The 15,399-nt window shown below is 36.8% G+C and overlaps 3 long non-coding RNA genes across 9 annotated transcripts; 1 reads left to right on the top strand and 2 right to left on the bottom strand.

Annotated features, from left to right (window-relative positions):
- Positions 1-712: 712 nt before the first annotated feature.
- LOC135783573 (uncharacterized) lies at positions 713-6,782 on the bottom strand. Of its 4 annotated transcripts, none has more exons than XR_010545676.2 (6): positions 6,503-6,777; positions 5,277-5,444; positions 5,141-5,167; positions 4,822-4,992; positions 2,282-2,426; positions 713-1,494 (listed from the first exon to the last, which is right to left on the bottom strand). It is a non-coding gene; the product is annotated as an uncharacterized lncRNA (long non-coding RNA). The 4 variants fall into 4 exon arrangements; XR_010545675.2 differs by having other exon boundaries at positions 4,822-4,960; positions 6,503-6,773; XR_012335093.1 differs by having other exon boundaries at positions 5,141-5,444; positions 6,503-6,782.
- On the top strand, positions 5,205-10,193 carry LOC135783574 (uncharacterized). 3 transcript variants are annotated; one of them, XR_012335096.1, is made up of 4 exons: positions 5,205-5,219; positions 7,139-7,531; positions 9,235-9,289; positions 9,519-10,193. It is a non-coding gene; the product is annotated as an uncharacterized lncRNA (long non-coding RNA). The 3 variants fall into 3 exon arrangements; XR_012335095.1 differs by lacking the exon at positions 5,205-5,219 and adding an exon at positions 5,791-6,046 and having other exon boundaries at positions 7,143-7,531; XR_012335094.1 differs by lacking the exon at positions 5,205-5,219 and adding an exon at positions 5,792-6,046.
- Positions 9,054-12,873, bottom strand: LOC135783577 (uncharacterized). 2 transcript variants are annotated; one of them, XR_010545688.2, is made up of 4 exons: positions 12,806-12,861; positions 12,632-12,706; positions 9,502-9,575; positions 9,054-9,298 (listed from the first exon to the last, which is right to left on the bottom strand). It is a non-coding gene; the product is annotated as an uncharacterized lncRNA (long non-coding RNA). The 2 variants fall into 2 exon arrangements; XR_010545687.2 differs by having other exon boundaries at positions 12,632-12,873.
- Positions 12,874-15,399: the final 2,526 nt, after the last annotated feature.

The following is a 15,399-nucleotide window of genomic DNA, read 5'->3' on the forward strand; positions in this document are numbered from 1 at the left end:
AGCATTCATAAAATATTATTTTTATATACCCTACCTCGTATCACGTGTAATATAGAAACATGAAATCATACCCGTATGTATACTGTATGCGTTTAGTCCAGTTTCACTTGCATATTTGGCAGTAAGGACGAGGGGACTCCTGCATTTAAATTGCGTTTATGCTTTAAGTGCAGAATAAAACACTTAAAGGTTCTCAAAGAAAGTACCATGTACACGGAAATAATCTTGCTGGCAACATTTTAACAAATATACTGTAACCAATAATGGACAGCAGTCTCTGCACCGTTCTCCAACAGATGTCTGTATAGATGAAGAAACCTTATACAATGTCGAAACACATTATACATGTATTAATTTGACCAGGTATTATCCAGCATCACAGCATGAATTGTTCTGACAAGTTTGTTTACCAAATTTAATTTATGAAACATATGTGCTGAATGTTCATTACATCCAGAGCCTACCAATATACTGCAAAGCTATGACATTTACTACCTGCTCTTTTAATCACTGCACAAGACCCAGAGCTGATCATGACACTTTCCATTTTAGACTTTGCATGTTCTACATAAAGAAAGAATTCTTTAAAAATGAATGAATTTATAATAAACCTAAAAATTAAAGCATTAAAAACACTGTGATGTAGTAAGTGCTGAAAGTATCATGTGAAACTGTGAATATAATCACAATTTAAATAATGGAGACTGTTACACAAGACTTAGATGCGACTTTAATTACAATACATTCAGTACACCAGGGGATTTTAAACTGTGGGTCAGGAGGACCCACTTGTCGGTCACACAGTAGGTTAAGGTGTGTTGCACACCTTAATGATGCAACAACAGTTTGGCCAAATTAATAATTAACAATGACAATGGTTTTGAAAGAATATACCATAAAATATTTGGTATTGCAAATAAACTTGTATTTACTTTACATCAGTGGTTCTTAATGTTATTCCTCGAGGCCCACTGCCCTGCACATTTTGTATGTCTCCCTTATTTAACACACCTGATTCAAATCATCAGCTCATTAGAAGAGATCTCAATGAACTGAACTGAGTCTGTCAGATAAAAGAGACATACAAAATGTGCAGAGCAATGGGCCTCGAGGAATAACGTTTAGAACCACTGCTTTACATTATGAAATATTATGAAAATAAAATGACTCCACTGAAAGAGAACAAATGTGTTTTACCCCATTAAAAAAATGTATATGTAAAAATATTTTAGTGGGTCTAGAATAGATTACACTTGTCTAATAGGTTTTGAAATGAAAAGTTTGGAAACCCCAGCTTTACACAATACTAGTCTCAATTAAAGTTAACATTAAGTTGTAATATAACTGAAATAAATAGCATTTGCAATTGACAGACATTAAATTAAACTGATGGCAGATGAGGTGTGGGGATGATGCTGGGCCAGAGTTGAATCTGTGCATCTTAGTAGATCAGGGTGGTTCATCCTTAAGTGCTGCATTAAAAAGAGAAAGGATCTAAAAAGAAAAAAAAAATTTCTCTCAAATCAACATTGGACTATCAACCCCAAATTAATAATACTGCAATTACATGCAAACAAACCTGTCAACCTTCAATATGTAAGGAATAATTGACGACGGGCCATTGAATTATAAGAAAATAATGCACACCCAAGGTGCAATGTGGCACGACGAGAAGCAGAGTGCCGTTACACCGCGGGTGTGCTTTATTTTCAAATAATTCAAAGGACCGGAGTCAATTATTCCTCTTATACCACGGTTACCACAAACATTGCTCTGGTGCCTATTTTTAAGACATTAGACAAGTTAGGTGTGCATTTATCAGAAATGACTTCCAAAAGCACAGTTATCTAACACAGTCTACTGTAAGTGTTTTTTAACATTAAATATAGAATTCTTTTTTTTTTCTTTTTTTTTGAGAGATACAAAGGACAAAGTCTCTGCTTCCGTGTGACCAATCAATGGTTGTGTTAAAAACATGGGAGGATAATCAGGTCATGACAATTATGTGAAATATTGCGCAGTGTTACAGACAATTCGGATTTCTGATGTTATGTCATTAAATATCCTACCACCGACCTCAATGCATTCCAGTCAATCACATATCACATTTGCGTGTTTACCACATAATGAGACGCCAGGAGAAGTTTGTGCTCTTGTGCCAATTATGGCAGAAAACGGTTACTGGATAATTTAACATTCATGTTCATAAATATTATGTGCTGTAAAAATAGTTTAAAGTTTGTTTGCGGTTCATGTAAGGCTGTGAAAGGCTAGCCACCACCTTGTCTGCAATGTCAAATGATGCATCTCGTTGAGGTTGGTGCTGATCGATCAGTCACAAGTTGAGAGGTCGGATACTCAACTTTGTTTGCTGTTCCAGTTGTCTCGAACACAGCATTAGTTCACAGACTCCAGTTCAGTTCTATCTGTAACAACAGAACACAATGAGAACATCATCACATCAGACAAAGTATTTCATTTATATAAATTGCACCCAAAGAAAAACCAAAATATTAAAAAAATGAAAGATCAAAATCTTCATTTAAACCCAAAGGGGACTAGCATAGTAATACCATTCTCTGCTACTTTGCTTGAGCGGAAGTACAAAGTCTGACGTAGTCAGGCTAAAAGGGGACATGGTCTTTAAATAAAACACCCAAAATGACTCTCTTTGTAAGAGTTTTCAATATCTCCACCACAGTAAGAATTAATTATTTTCTCAATACTTAAACATTAAAGGTCACGTTTTTTCTGATCCCCTATTTCAAACTTTAGTTAGTGTGTAATGTTGCTGTATGTAGTAGCATAAATAATACCTATAAATGATAAAGCTCAAAGTTCACTGCCCTTTCATTCCCCTTTCAATACAGCGAACGGCCGGTTTGGACTACAGCCCTCTACTTCCCGGTTGAATGACATCAAAGCAAGTGTGTTTGACTAAACTCCACCCTGGCTAAGCTAAGCTGCTGTCAAATCACAACACACTAATAACAAACTACACAATCAGAACTCATTACGTATTTCTGAAGGAGGGACTTCATAGGACAAAGAAGACACCAGCCTGTTTTTAGGACAGTGAAAGCACTATATAGATAAGTATATTGTGTGAAAAATACCGCATGTGAAACATGAACACATGTTATATTGTGCACTGTAAACACAATCAAAGCTTCAAAAACACAGATAAAACGGGACCTTTAAAGTTGTTCAGTATTATGGTTGTAATCAATAAAATGACAGGCAATTTTATTTAAAGATCATATCCCCTTTGGGTTTAAATGCAGATTTTAATCTTTCATGCCATGAAGGCAATAACGCCGAAACATCTGTCCTTGTATTGTTTGATTAGAAAAACAGGTCTAAGCACCTAAAGCTGGGAGAGCATGGTGAGGGCGTTGATTGAACTAGATCTATTAACCCCTCATTGATCTCATAGACTATGTTTACACTGTCAGTTTAAATCTGATTTTTGTGTATATCCAATTTGAATGACTGACTGTACACACTGTGTATGACAACTCTTCGTGTTTGATTTGTGTGACCTGATGTGCATTATCTTTTATCCAAAATAGCTGCATTGGTTTATAGCAATGACGTTGCGTTGATGTGTTTGAAATAAATGTGCTTGAGTTCATGCAGCAACAACCAGTTTTCATAAATGAAAAATAAAATATTGTCTTTTTATCCAATTCATCCGAGAAATCATTTGATAATTAAAATAATGTACCCTAAAAAACCTTTCATTTGTAAAACTGCATTCATTACTTTACTAAATGTGGGAAGAGACTCACAGGTGGAGGTAAAAGTTTGGTCTGCACTTTCCATAGCTGGTGCACAGGGATTGTGGTAGGCTAGTGACACAATTGAAGAAGACTGGTTCAAAATCTGCTTTACAACCAGAGGTTGAATTAAACTTTCTTATTGCCTGTCATTTTGACAGATAAGGCTGTAACAAATCTGTCATAATCAATTAGGACTAAAATATCAACAAAATACTTAGAAAATGAACAAAAACAACTATCTGAATCTGTTCGAACTCTAACCTTGAGGTCTGGATAGACAAAGTGAGTGTTTATCTGTGTAAAAGTTAAACCATCATTGAAGACTGATGCAGTTGTCATTAAGGCTGATTTAGTCAGACCTACCCCAATGCCTCTACACAGTAGGCTATCCGCCACTTTTCATTTACACGTTTGCGTCGTTGTTCGCATCGATGTGGATTTACACATGCAGAACGCTAGTAGCCAATGTCCATAGGCATTTACCAATGTAAAATACAATATCAAGGCAAAAGCTGAAAAAATAAAAAGCAGCAGAAAAAACCCTTGTTGGGGGCCAATCACACCAAATGCGTTTTAAAGATGTGGAAACACAAGGTGCACCTTGATTTGGTCACTTTATAAAAAGCAGTGCAGCGCAGATTTTTATATTGCTAGGCAACCACAGAGGCAGCTGTCCTGTCAATCAAATATTGAAGCGTGAGCGCTCTTTTGCTGTTAACTGTCATATAAGCAGAAACTTTAAAAAGAGGACGCTTGCACTGACTTTGATCGAAGATGAGAGGTGCATAAACACACAGGAGACAGTAAGTGACTGAAGTACGATTGTTTCAAATAACTGTAAACATCGGTCCCTACAACGGAAGGCCCGCCTCTCCCCATATTCAATTGGACAATGGAAAGACACAAATGACGTTGGGTGCTTTTCCGCTCTTAGCGCTCCTTCAAAAATGCATGTTGCAGTAGAGGGCAAAAATGCAAGGCGTTCAGTGCGCATAAACAGCGCACATAACGCTCAATGCTGCAGTTAAAAAAGATTTACCTCATAGTTAAGACAACTGGATCTGAAGCGTAATGATGGTCTTCAGAAGGCCTCTCATGGTGGCCTTGATTCAGAGGTTTGAGAAGACTACCAAGCACCAGAGCCAGCTAACAGGTGGACCAAACATCAAGCCAGAATTCTGAATGAGTCCGGTAAGCAGAATAAAAGACACTATAAATAAACAATAATAAAAGATGGTCATTAATGACTTAATGCTTTCATATTCATGTTAATGCTTTGAAAATTATCTTATTTCTTTCAGAATCTTTTGATAATATTGCCCAATGCAACAAATGGAAAAAGCATGCTTTATGACAACCTCAGCAGCAGAACCCATGACTTTCTCCTGGGTAGACGAGACAAAAAAGTATGGTATCAACACCCATCTAACAATTAAGGTAAAAGATAAAGTTTTATGATCCCTGCATTCAGGTTAGAGTATGGGGTAAGTTGACCGTTCTATGGGTGTTCCTCAAATGCAAGGTTGCATGTGGAGGCTGCGTCCATCTTAGTCCTGGCCTTCTGAGATTTCGATGTTAGAAAAAAGCGAGAATGAGATGGTTTAGTTTGATGTCCAAGGCAACGTCATAATGGTTTCCGCCCCAGTGATCATGGCATGAAAACTTTAAAGAGAGAAGTTGAAAATTAGCAATGCATCACCAAAAAAAATCCAATAATGTAGTACAGTGAATAAAAGTCATGTATCAACTGTCTTTACAACATGGACAGTTAAACATTTTGTAATTAAATTAAAACAACAAAATAGAAAACAAGCAGATTGAGATGTCCTTCGACGATGCTTGATGACGTGGCAGCCGAGACATGCAGCCTTCTAGGACTGAGCCTTATTTAAAAAAAAAAAAAAATAAAAATAAGGACGGCTCCTTATTTATTTTTATTTTATATATGTATAATGTCCCCCTTTGTATTTCTTATTATAAAAAAAAATATTAAAAATAATTTTAAAAGGACGCAGCTGTGCGTTTGAGAAACGACCGGAAACGACTTATATGTCGCGAGGCCATCACGTGACCACAATATTTACCAGAAGACCGTTATTTGCTCGAGTACCCTCAACTTTTTTGTCGCAAATAACATTATTAATAACCTGTAAATAATCAACTTTGTACACATTACATTCCTCTTCACTTTGTAATAGTATGTTTTTTGGTTTAATAGTCGGCTTTAAGTTAGTTTTTCTGTCAGTTTGATCGTCAAAATCTTGGTAAGTATAGCTTGTCATTCCTGGATTTTAATTGTTAGAAATACGAATTAAAGAACAGATATAACTAATATAACTGAAACAATTAATAAATACAATTATCAAACCACTCCAATAGAACAACGTTAACGGTTTTGAGTGGTTTCTAGGAAAAGGTCTGAATGACAGTAACGTTATCCGTATAAGGGCCATTTTAACGTAACGTTAAAGGGCGGGAAAGGTTTGAGACATTTAATAACTCTATTAAAATGGCTGGTTTATCCCACCAGTGCGTAACATGTGAAGTTAACGTTACAACGTGGCTTCGGGACTTTGCAGCGGCCTGAATAGCAGTGCATTGATAAACGTTAATAAGCTTTTAATCGCGTATAGAACATTAATATACGACGATCATTCTGTAGATCGACTAACTTACATGCCTGCATAACAACATATATTCTGTTAAAATGGTTAACTTACATTGACACTGAAACTCTGCCGTCAGCACTGTTGCTTCACCCGTTGGAACATCCTACTAGTCTAGGGAGTTAAAAATCGAGTTGGAAAAGAACAAAAAATCGTTCTGCGATCGTTCGACACGACACCCAGAAGCTGCAAAAACCGATTGAGGTTACACTCTACTGAATTATCGCAACGTTGAGTGCAGGCAGCCCACACATCTTTCAGATGTGTTCGACTTCATGCTGATCTACACGCAAACCGATCGTGACATCAAGTACCGCGAGATCAAACCTTTTCCGGGGCTTTCCCAAACTCTCGCGGTTTTTTGATGTCATACCACGTGCTGTCTGCGCATCTCGGTGTTAAGTCGAACACACCTGAATGTATTTGTTGGCTGCACTCCCTTGCGCTCAGTAATGTAGGTGTAACGAATTAAATGTATTAAATTGATATTATATAAATAAATATTGTAATAAAAATCTTTATAAAATGATTAGCTGTCATTAATAAATTAATCTTTGATTTGAAACATCACTATACGTGAATTAACCCTCAAGTTATGAAATGCCTAAACATCAAAATGGTGAAAATACAACAATGTATATTTGACCAATTCAGCTTTTGTTAACTTTTGTCTTTTTAAATTGACTTCAGAAAGTTATCTGCAGCCACACATCCACTGTATACCAAGTTATGATGAACAATTATGAAAATGCAAAAGGATTGATAGATCAGTAAACAAGCAACAAAAAGGTAATATCTTAATAAATTTCTGCTTTTGTTACTTATTCATGTATTTGAATTACATAGTTCAAAATCAAACGTTAATAATTATAGGGTTTCAACTTGTTGCAGCTTTACAAAAAATGTAGAATTTGTAGGAGCGCATGGACATCTGAGTAACAAAGTCATATTATGCAGATGGGTGCTCATGGTGGCCTCCAAATAAATACATGGACAGGCTGCTAAAGAGGGTCAGGATGATGGAGATGCAAGAGCCAAAGACAGCACAGACCAAACACCAGGCCAGAATTCTGCATGAGTCAGGTAAGCAGAATCAGTTAAACTGTATAAAATAATTAATTAATAGACAGTACAATTAAAAACACATTATTTTTCATAGCTGTAAAAAAAAAAAAAAGAATGAAACAGTACCTGCATTTAAGTTTCCAGCCTTTTTCACAAAGTTGCCGACAACTGGAAGAATGTCCCAAATTGCTGCAAAAATAAATTCAGTAAGTCCTTATAAAAGAGACAGTTTAAAAAGTAAAACGGCTTCATTTAACTTCAAAATACCCCTAAATCCTTAAAGGAACACGCCCACATTTTGGGAATTTAGCTTATTCACCGTATCCCCCAGAGTTAGATAAGTCCATACATACCTTTCTCATCCCTGTGCGTGCTGTAACTCTGTCTGATGCAGCCCCCGCTAGCTTAGCTTAGCACAAAGACTGGAAGTGAATGGCTCCAGCTAGCATACTGCTTCCAATAAGTGACAAAGTAACGTGGACATTTTCCAATTTATGTGTTGCAGTGTTTCCCACAGGATTTTGAGATACTGTGGCGGCGATGACGTCACACGCTGATTAGCATATATGTGACGTCATTGCGTCGTGTTTTACTCTTTGATCCGTCACATTATATTGCATTTTAACACAACTAAGATGCTATTTTTACATAGTTTCTGTTCGGTTGTCTATAAAATAGTGACTAAACAGGACCCAGTAACGACCCACGACTCAGTAACTCTTTGTTTAATCCAATCAGCTCTTTCTTAAACTGCTGCTAAAAACGCGACCTTATCTGAAAAAAATCATCATACGTTTACATTGAGGCTGTACTGGTGTTGCTCTTCTCATCAGTGTTGTTGTGTTATGAGCGCTTTTTTATTAGAAATACGAGTGGTATTTTATTGTATAGCGCAGACAATTTGTTGCAAATTCAGAAATATGAGAGAATACACAGTTGCTGTTACTACAGAACACGTGCATGGGCATGCCGCATAATAGGTAGGGAGAGAGCTCGGACACATACTCACATCTGAACGGGTATATGTGGGAAACACTATGCTAACCTTTTGTTAAGTCGCTCTCATGATGAACTTAATCAGCCACCGACTTCTCTGTCAGTAACATCCGTGACTGTTGACGTTTACGCGAAAAGAGAAAGTACACGGAGGAACACAGAGTTAAATACTTTTCACTGTTATGTGAGAGAGGCGTGCACTCCGTGCAGGCTCAGCAAAGAGAGGGGAGGGGGAGGGGGCCGGGGGCGCGCGCTGTTGCGCTGCACACAACGAGAGAGGGAGGATGGAGGCGCGCTGAGCGATCGCTGCAATGAATTAAGCCGTTTTAAATAGTAAAATTAAAATGTAAATGGGAATCATGAAAAATCTATTTGTGGCGGCCAGTGTTGATTCTGTGGCGGCCCGCCACAGATAAATGAATATATGGGAAACACTGTGTTGTGATTTGTATAAATTCACTACCAGTCTTTTGTTCTAAGCTTAGCTAGCAGGGGCTGCGTCAGACAGAGTTACAGCACACACGGAGATGAGAATGGTATGTATGGACTTATCTAACTCTGTTTGTTTATTTGTAAATGTAAAAAATGCAGCTAACCATTCCCAGCTCCAGTGGGCAGGTTAAAGAGTATTTCTTAATATGAGACAGAAAACAGAAACACATTTTTAATGGCATTTAAAGACAACATACCACTTCATACAACTAAATTTTCTGTTTAATCCATAGATTGAGTAATTTTCACTCTAGAGACCCTTGGGTGACCACCAAGGACGAATGCAAAGTAAGTGACCTACAAAACAAAAACATTAATCTTTTACGACTGTTTCGAGATAAGTACTCTGCATATCTACAGCAATATGCAGATTCTTGAGTAAGAATTTCTCTCAGACAATATAGACCATATTTGTAGTTTAACAATTTCTATCATGTTAAAGTTCTCACATAAAAATTGCTAGTCTAAGAATGCTACAAGAAACCTGTTGTGCAACTTACCTGCTTCCCATTTACAGCTCCAGTGAGTGTCTCTAAGGTAGATCCTAATGCAGATGGATGGAATGTTGATCCGCCTAACATGCAAGGTAAAAGAGCATTTGATAGCATAGTGGATAAACAAAGCTTTTTTCATTTTCAGAGCATTTTCAAAAACAACATAACACTTGCTATTACATTGTTATATATTACATGACCATGTCTAACTCTGATCCATACAAAACAGATTTTCTGTACCGAGAACTTTGGATGACCACGTTTTCAAAAATCTGACCTCAATTTTAGTAACCATTTAGATATTTTAGATGTAGTCCGAGAGCTTGCTGACCCTCCATTAAAAATGTATGTACGGTATACTGTTCATGTCCAGAAAGTAGGGCTGCACGATTCAAGCTAAAATGTGAATCCCGATTTTTTCCATGGGAATTGAGATCCCGATTCTCTCACCCGATTCTCTTTATTTTAACAAAAACATTTATTATGCACTTAACTAAAAAATGTGCTACAGGACTTTCAGTTATAATAACGTTTCTTAAAAGTCTCTTTTTCTTATTTTAGACCCCTTAAAATTTAGAATAATTTAAAATTTGTTAGCTGTTAAATTGCACCTGTGCTTTTTGTACTATCAAACTGGCCAACCTTAAAACTTTAAAAACACTAACGTTAAACCTTTAAAAGACTAAAAGATCAACATTTTGAGGAATCAGAGAGAAACGCAGACATGTAACAATGTTCCCCTCGTGCGAAAAACCCTTTCTAATGGGGAACGCACAGAGGCCGTTTCTCAATGTGAAGGCTGCAGCCTCTCTGGAGGTCGCATTTCTAAACTGCGCATCATAAAGACTGTCTAATTTCAGAATATTAACAATTAACGTTATAAAGATGACTAATATTTTTAGTTAATAATAAATTGTTGAAGTATGTTAATGACTTGCGAATGTAATGCTCCATTAACTTAAATGAACCAGGCTTGATGACGTATACAGCCTGCATGCGACCTCCTGAGGTTGCAGCCTTCCGATTTAGAAACGTCCGGAGCCTGAGGTAAATAATTTCCTTGCCTTTTTCGAAACCAATGTTGTTGCATCTTCACTTTCTCCGTCGCCACCAGGATTTTCCACAGTGACACTCGTTTATCCTCTCTTTTTTGTGAAAATTGCCGCTCCAGATCCACCAAGTAAACGACTGTGTTTAGGTCTGCCGCCTTGTTATACGTCACGCGAGTGACAGCGGAACGCCGCAAATGAGATGAGAGAGAGGAGAGAAACGATCGGGTCTGATTGGTGAATGAATAGGGTTTGGTTTTACCCTGTATGAGTGTGTGTTAGCAAGTTTGACTGATATTCTTGGGTTGTTGTAAATACGTGAACACTTGAACGCAGAAACTGAATACAGGGAAATACTGTAAATGCAAGTGAATCGCCGTCATTTAAAATGAAGATCGCCTATATGTATGAATCGAGATCGTGATTCTTTTTCGATTAATCGTGCAGCCCTACCAGAAAGGTAATAAAAACATCATCAAAATAGTTCTTGTGACATCAGTGGGTCAGTTAGAATTTGTTGAAGCGGCAAAAATACATTTAGGTCCAAAAATTACGACTTTATTCGGCATTGTCTTCTCTTCCGGGTCTGTTGTGAACCGTGTGCATGACACTGCTTCCGTACGATGCTGTTGGCTTGTTATCTGGTGCACCCAAGCTTTTTTTTTCCGTTTACAGTCTGAGAGAGACGCTGTAAACAAAACAATCTTCGCAAACATGTCTGAGGATAACACGTCAGCAGCGTCGTACGTCAGCAGCGCCACTGTGCACGCGCATTCGCAACAGGCCCGGAAGAGAAGACAATGCTGAATAAATCGTTATTTTTGGACCAAAATGTATTTATGATGCTTCAACTAATTCTAACTGACCCACTGATGTCACATGGACTACTTTGATGATGTTTTAATTAACTTTCTGGAAATGAGACAGTATACAGCACATACATTTTTTGGAGGGTCAGAAAGCTCTCGGACTAAATCTAAAACATCTTAAACTGTGTTCCGAAGATGAATGGAGGTCTTACAAGTTTGGAACAACATGAGGGTGTGTCATTAATTACATTATTTTCATTTTTGGGTGAACTATCCCTTTAAATGGAAAACACCACCGCTTTCCAAAATGTTACTATGTTTTTACCTTAGACGAATTAATACATCCCTATCTTTTTTCAATACGTGCACTTAATCTTTGTACAGTGCATTGTGAATGTGTTAGCATTTAGCCTAGCCCCATTCATTCCTTAGGATCCAAACAGGGATGAATTTAGAAGCCACCCAACCCTTTCATGTTTTCCTTATTTAAAGACGGTTACATGAGTAGTTACACGAGTAAGTATGGTGGCACAAAATAAAACGTGGCGATTTTTTTATGCGGATAAAAATGAGAACTATATTGTATGGCAAAAGAGCACTAAGTTTGCAGCACTTCGACCTCGGCGTGCAGTAACATCATCACTCCTGATTACTCCACCTCTCGCTCAAACTCAAAAGGGGGGGAGTAGTCAGGAGTGATGATGTTACTGCGCGCCGAGGAATGAATGGGGCTAGGCTAAATGCTAACACATTCACGACGTGCTGTACAAATATTAAGTGCATGCATTGATGAAAGATAAGGATGTATTAATTGATCTAAGTTGAGGTAAGAACTTAGTAAAATATTGAAAAACTGTGGTGTTTTTCTTTAAAAGCAGCACCCCTATTTATTTTGGGTGCTAAAAATATTTGCCACAGACAGTTAAGGCCTTATGCTGCATTTATTAGAAGGCGTTCCCAATTCTGGTTGTCCTAGTAAATACTATAAACAAATGAGTAACAATCCTCTCAGTAAATGACAAAAGACGGATGACATGAACTTCACTGCTTCACTCTCATTGGTAGTTGCTCCCAAAAGTCCTTCATCAAGTTGAACTTTACTCAAAGTTGTGGCATAGCTGGACATGCTCACTTCCTGTTGTCAATGGTCACAGTTGCTCATGTTGCTTAATGGGGCAAAGCTTTCATTGGAATGAACGAGATTGTGTTGCTAGTCGCTGGCGGTGTAAAAGCAGCATAAGTGTGTGTGTCTTTAAAAATATATCAAATGCAAATTACCTGATCTAACATTCCCAGCTACAGAGGGCATCCTTTATTCAGTCCCTAATGCAGATGGTTGGAGTGTTGATCTACCTAACATGAGGGGTAAAAGAGTGTTTGTTAGCATAATGAGAAAGAAAACAGAAACACATTATTAGTGGCATTTAAAAACATAACACTTGTTTATACTACATTTTATGTTCAATCCATAGAGCACTCGTTTTGAGTCCTGAGACCCTGGGGTGACCAACGTGAACAAATACAGAGTAAGTTACCTAAAAAAACAATAAAAATATTTATTTATAAAAAGTTCTTATAAAAAAGCATCATCATTAACTTGCATGAAGTGTTACCTTACCAACATGTTCAAGGAAGGTGCAGGTCTGATGATCCATCCAACATAAAAAAACAGTACATTTATTCTTGGTTACTGTTTATCTGTTGTAAAACAGACAAATGCAGTTATAAGAATTTTACCTAAACTACACACCTATTTGATTCTTAAGTTTAAATAAATCAAAATAATGCATTTAATAGTAAAAGCATTTTAAAAGCTACACTCCTAATTCATTTATCTTTGCCTTTTTGCAGCTGCAATAGCAGTCTTGATGGTACTAGGATGAATGCAAATAAAGACTAACCACCTGACATCAGCTGTCCAGTGTCTTGTGGGAAGCAGGTGCTTGTTACCCCAAATACGGATGAAGAGTGATGAAGAGGATGATGACTTTTTGCTCAAACATCATCTGAAGATCTTGACAGGCTGGAGACAAAATTAACAGACTGAGGGTTTATACAAAGAATCTTACTCAGCCAATATTAAAGATAAGATATTTTTACAAAATGTTCTTTTCATTGTTTAGGATGATTTTATGTAGAAAACAGTACATCGCAAAAAAGACTTTAGCTGGGTTTTCACAGGCAGAGCCTTACACACACTAACCACAATTATAAACGCAACACTAACACAGATTTAGACAGATTTGTGAATAACATTTGAGAGAAATAGGCCTTTTGGGGACATAGAAAATATTTAAGTTCAGCTCATGAAATGAAAAATGGGGGCAAAAACAAATATTAACAAGTGTAATACAAATATCAACCATAATACTGATCGTTTTAAAAAAGTAAGCCACTATATCTTTCTAGAATCTTACACAAGACTCAGTTACATGAACGATCAAAATAAATTAACGTCAGACAGGTGGGCGAAAGATCAATATTAAAGCATGAATAACTGTTATCAACCCAATTTCGAGGTATTATTTAAATGATCCGACAGCAAACAGTTTATTATTTAAATGCATTATTACTACATACCTTAAGCATGTGTTCCACGCCTTTCTTCTTCTTGGCATTGCGAGGTCAAGCGGATGTTGTTATGTAGAATCATGACCTTGACGCAAAGACGCACATTCGTAATTTATTTAACAATGACAACACTTTCGGGTAATTTTATCTTCTAGATCCTAATTAACGCTATGAAGAAAGAACAGCCTTTCACGATTATTTCCTGGTAATTTTTTGTAATGTTTTATTTCAGAATGGAGATTAATAAAGCAGACGCGGAAAGGTTTTTATTATTTTAAATATGTTATGTTTATATGTTGTTGTTTTCGCATACTGTCGTGTAAAATGCATCTTTAAAGATAAATGAATGAAAGTTTTCATTGTTTAATTTGAATAAATGTGTTTTATAAAATCAACAACTGCCTGTTTTAAGATCAATTGAAAATGGTGTTTTAATTACTTAATATCGACGACACAGCATGCATGTGTAGATGTGTGTAGAAATAATTTGCTGTAGTTTAGGGCAATTCAATTTGTTAATGAGGGATCTTTTAATCTTACAAACATCTGGGAAAGAGCGGCTTACCGTCTTTTTAAGCTCTTCTAATGATCTGGGAAAGAGCGACTCGGCATCTTTTAAAGCTCTTCTAAAGATCTGTGAAAGAGCGGCTTGCTGTTCTAACATCTTGTAAAGATCTGGGAAACGGCGGCTCGCCATCGTTCTAAATAACATACATCTTGTAAAGATCTGCTGGGTGTCTTGCAAACAGCTGGGTCGGACGTCTCGGCGACGCCTTCCAGATGAGCAAACGCCCTATATAATACGTCTTCCAGACGAAAAAGAAGACATCGCGCAGACATCTCCGCGACGTACGTGTGCTATCTGGGTAGAATGATGGTTAGCAGATGTTTCTAAGATATTTCCAAGATGTTTCTTAGATCTTTAAAAGATCTTTATAAGAGCTTTAATCGAGCTCTTTCTAAGATGTTTCTGAGAGCTTTAAAAGACGATTAAAAGATCATTAAAAATAAATTGCTCTAAACTACATATTCTACACAGTTATACACACATATTATTACAATATATCATTGACAACAATTAAAACAGTATTTTCAATAAAACAGGCAGTTGATTGCGTAAAATTTATTAAATTAGACAAAGGAAAACATTCATAAGATGCATATTTACACGAGTGTATGCAAAAAAGCAACGTTTTTCTATAACATACAAAGAAACACAATATCTTTAAATTAATCAAATGCTTCCTCGGGCAAAGAACATCTTTTCCCGATTTTCCGCATCTCCTTCAGTGCTAGACGGACGGATTCTTCATCTGCAGCAGCTGCATTCTAAAAGAAACCATTACAAAAATAAGGAAAAATTAATTTTACAAACTATGTCATATGTTTTCTTTGTTTCCTCAATATAACTCTGATTAGAATGTCAAACAAAGATAAAATCATCCGTATTAATCGTCAATATCGTGTATATTATT

The sequence above is a fragment of the Paramisgurnus dabryanus genome, chromosome 2 (assembly GCF_030506205.2).
Source record: "Paramisgurnus dabryanus chromosome 2, PD_genome_1.1, whole genome shotgun sequence".
Classification (NCBI taxonomy): Eukaryota; Metazoa; Chordata; class Actinopteri; order Cypriniformes; family Cobitidae; genus Paramisgurnus; species Paramisgurnus dabryanus.